Raw genomic sequence first — 4,935 nt, forward strand, 5'->3', positions numbered from 1 at the left:
AACGTGTTCAGCTGATGAGTAACAGCGCCGTCCAGCGTTGAAAAGAGGAACGACACGGGAAACAGTTTGGTAGTGCTTTATATTTCACTCTTTTCAAGATTAAACTTTCAGTTATTCACATTACAGCCATTACACACACACACACACACACACACACACACACATTTTCTTTTTAAACGTTGTGATAGTTAATATGATTTATCTGCTATATATATATAAATATATTTATATATAATTTATATATATAAATATTTATATATATATATATATAAACCTTTTTTTCTGGGCTACCTGTCTCTTTTTATACTATAATGTATGATTTATGTGTTTATTCGACAGATGTGTTTTGTTGTGGTCGTCTTGTTGCTGATACTGGTCTCCTAGCAACGGCTGGCGTCCCAGTCCTGGACGCGCGCAAACGACGACGGAGCAGCGGTCCACGCGCGGGAACTGAGCGCCAACGAGCACTGGCGCGTGCACGAGCAGCCGCGCGCCTCTATCTCCACATAATGGCAAAATAGGCGCAACGTCTTAAAAAACAATCCAGAGAGTCTCCAAGAAATCCCCAGAAAGTCAATACAATCAAGTTCACTCAGAAATAATTCAGAAATCAAATAAAGTGAAAATTAATCTCTAGAAACTACATCAGAAATCTCCACATCGTCTCCAAAAATAAAAAACCCAGATCAGGACAGACAGTCTTCGTCCTGAAAATGACAGAGTAAAACCACATTATTATGTATGTATTTATTTAATTATCTGGAAGCCTAAACGAAACCACGTTCTTCCGCAGGGCGCATGCAGTCTCATTTATAACCGCTAGAGGGACATGGATCAGCAAAACAATAGCATATCTATGGAGTCAATATAATGCCGCATACACAGGTGCTTCTCAAATTAGAATGTCGAGGAAAAGTTCCTTTATTTCAGTAATTCAACTCAAATTGTGAAACTCATGTATTAAATAAATTCAATGCACACAGACTGAAGTAGTTTAAGTCTTTGGTTATTTTAATTGTGATGGTTTTGGCTCACATTTAACAAAAACCCACCAATTCACTATTTCAACAAATTAGAATAGTACATAAGACCAATAAAATATTAAATAAAAATAAAAACATGTTGGCCTTCTGGAAACTACGTTAATTTACTGTACATGTATTCAATACTTGGTAGGAGCTCCTTTTGCTTTAATTACTGCCTCAGTTCGGCGTGGCATGGAGGTGATCAGTTTGTGGCACTGCTGATGTGGTCTGGAAGCCCAGGTTTCTTTGACAGTGGCCTTCAGCTCATCTGCATTGTTTGGTCTCTTGTTTGTCATCTTCCTCTTGACAATAGCCCATAGATTCTCTCTGGGGTTCAGGTCTGGTGAGTTTGCTGGCCAGTCAAGTACACCAACACCATGTTCATTTAACCAACTTTTGGTGTTTTTGGCAGTGTGGGCAGGTGCCAAATCCTGCTGGTAAATGAAATCAGCATCTTCAAAAAGCTGCTCAGCAGAAGGAAGCATGAAGTGCTCCTAAATTTCTTGGTAAACAGGTGCAGTGACTTTGGTTTTCAAAAAACACAATGGACCAACACCAGCAGATGACATTGCACCCCAAATCATCACAGGCTGCGGAAACTGAACACTGGACTTCAAGAAACTGGGCTATGAGCTTCTCCAGCCTTCCTCCAGACTCTAGGACCTTGGTTTCCAAATGAAATACAAAACACTGTGCAACAGTCCAGTTCTTCTCCTTAGCCCAGGTAAGATGCCTCTGACGTTGTCTGTGATTCAGGAGTGGCTTAACAAGAGGAATACGACAACTGTAGCCAAATTACTTGACACCTCTGTATGCCGTGACACCAGCCTCAATCCATTTCTTGAGAAGTTCACTCAAATTCTTTAATTGATTTTGCTTGATTTATAGTATTAAAATGTGTATTGTTTAATTTGGTTAACTGCATGTGTATTAACAGTGGTTGTTTAATATCTTAACTTATGGGAGGACGCCAGCGCACAGAAGCGTTCTTTGTTCACATTAGTTCAGAGTAACTGCTAGTTTTAATGTAAAATAATGCAATGTTTGTTGTTTCATTTACAAATGAATCTAGAAAATTATTCATTTATAATTCTAGTATTTGTTATTATAGGGTTAGGGTATTTATAAAGTTATTGTTAGATTCATCATCTAAAGTGCACTTCCAGTAAAAATTCCCATCATAGCATAATCAAAGCTTTATTGGCATGTCTGGCTTTTACAGTATAGGCTAGTATTACAAAGCTCTTCAGGGCTGCCTTTTCCAAAAGCATTGTTAAAACTAGCAGTTACTCTGAACTAATGTGAACAAAGAACACTTCTGTGCGCTGGCGTCCTCCCACAAGTTAAGATATTTTAAACACTATTAATACACATTTAGTTAACCAAATGAAACAATACACATTTTAATGCTATAAATGTGTGCACATTGAGAGAAATAAACAGCAGATGTTCATGTTAACAACTTCTTTAACTTGAGCAGATGCTGCTAATACACATATACATTTGTTAATAAAGTTAAAAACAAAAACATGCACGTTTTAATGCTAGAGAATAAAAGGAAACGATCTGATGATGTCACTTCCAGGGAAGCATGTTGTTCACGCCCCCGTCCCTTGGCTCCGCCCCCACGTCAGAACAGTGCCAGAAAGTGATACGAGCAGAAACGTGAAGTGCAAAGGGAAAAACGATATCAAAAGCTCAAACTAGACCGAAATGGAAAATAAAAGCAGCGTTGTAAAAAAATTTGTAGATATGGCCATGGAAAATATGTATTGGAGAATCATTGCTTTTGCTCTGTTTCATTTATGTTTTGCAATTTTTTATTTTTGTTTGCAAAACTTCATTTTTTTCCCCAAGACTTTATTTTCTTTTGCAAAACTTTATAATTTTTTTCATATATATATTGCGGGATTATATTGACTCCATACATATCCAGATATTATCCAGGTTCTTGAAAGTCTGGACCGAAAAAAAAGAAAAAAGCTTTGGTATTTTCAGATTTGTACAGAAGCAGTGGGCATCATTTATGCTGCAGCGCCCGGGGAGCAGTTGGGGGTTCAGTGCCTTGCTCAAGGGCACCTCAGTCGTGGTATTGGCGGCCCGAGATTCGAACCCACAACCCTAGGGTTAGGAGTCAAACTCTCTAACCAATAGGCCACGACTTCCAAATGAAATGCAACTTAGCCATGAAATACATCATGTTTTCTACTTCATGTCTCACAACTGCTTTTTTCCTCTCTCTCTCTCCTATTTCTGCCATTTGTTATATATTTGTGTGCAGTGGTGGGAAGTAACGAATTACAACTACTCACGTTACTGTAATTAAGTAGTTTTTTTGGGTACTTGTACTTTTTTGAGTATATTTTTAAAGCTGTACTTTTCTTTGTACTTAAGTAAAAATTAGGCAAAATAATCTACTTCGTTACTTTTAATTCACAGTTCGTTACTGAGCATAGTGGCGGGGTGAAGAAGGACACGACTCGAGGATGCAGGTAAGTTCCCCGAAGGGTGGATTTTATTAAGGGTAGGGTGGTGAAAAGGCATTTGTGTGAGGCGGTTTGGTGCTCGGTGCTAGGCTTCCTCTCCAATTGGTGCGCTGGTGCGGTGTGGGTCCGTGCTCTCCCATGCACGGTGGGGCTGGCGGTCACACACTGCTCTCTTCAGAAACAATAGAGCAAGGGGTTAGTCGAGTCTTGTGGAGACATCTCTCAGCTCTGCGGTCGTTTGCTGGGTTTAAATAACAGAGCTTAATGGGGAGCAGGTGTTGCCGCTCAGCCCAAATCCGGGAGAGTCCGTCGGCGTTGGCCGTCCCCGCTCGGTTTTGCACGGTAAAGTTGAAGTCCTGGAGCACGAGGAACCATCGCGTCACCCTGCCGTTTGTCTCCTTGGCCCGGGCCATCCACTGTAGGGGAACATGATTGGTTATGAGGGTGAAGGCCGAGGAGGTAATACCTGAGCTCAAGGACTGCCCACTTGACGGCCAATGCTTCCCTCTCCACCGTGGCATACCATTGTTCCATGGGGGTCAGCTTTCGGCTTATGTAGATCACCGGGTGTTCCTCACCATTGTGGCCCTGCGATAGAATGGCTCCCAACCCGGTGTCGGATGCGTCCGTCTGCAGCAGGAAGGGTCGGTTGAAATCGGGGGCTCGGAGGACCGGCTCCGTCGCAAGGGCTGACTTTATCCGGTGAAATGCCGCGTCCGTCTCGGGGATCCACGGGATTCTCTCCGGCTGCCCCTTCCTCGTCAGGTCTGTCAGGGGAGAAGCTAAGGAGGAGAAGTTAGGGATAAAGCAGTGGTAGTACCCCCGCCAACCCCAAAAAGGCCCGTACCTGCATCTTGGTGGGCCGCGGCATGGAGAGGATAGCTGCCACCTTCTCTTGCGGTCTAATGAGGCCACGACCCACCTGGTACCCCAGGTACTTAGCTTCGGCGAGGGCCAGATGACACTTCCGAGGGTTGGCGGTCAGGCCAGCCCAGCGTAGTTCCAACTGCACCCTACACAGCCGCTCAAGATGGTCCTCCCAAGTCTCAGAGTGAATGATGACATCGTCGAGGTAGGCCGCCGCGTACGCTTGTTGCGGTCGTAGGAGGACATCCATCATTCATTGGAAGGTGGCCGGAGCCCCATGTAGGCCGAAGGGAAGGACCCGGTACTGCCAGTGGCCACTTGGGGTAGAGAAGGCCGTCTTCGGTTTGGCCTGTTCCGTTAAGGGGACCTGCCAGTAGACCTTGGTGAGGTCGAGGGTCGAGATGAACCGGGCCCTTCCCAAACGGTCCAACAACACATGGGGCATTGGGTAGCAGTCAAACTCGGAGACTTCGTTGAGGCGACGGAAGTCGTTTCACAAGCGGAGGGCTTTGGAACCATGACGATGGGGCTGGACCATGGCCTGCGTGATGGTTTTA

This window comes from Carassius carassius, chromosome 2 (genome assembly GCF_963082965.1).
Source record: "Carassius carassius chromosome 2, fCarCar2.1, whole genome shotgun sequence".
NCBI lineage: Eukaryota > Metazoa > Chordata > Actinopteri > Cypriniformes > Cyprinidae > Carassius > Carassius carassius.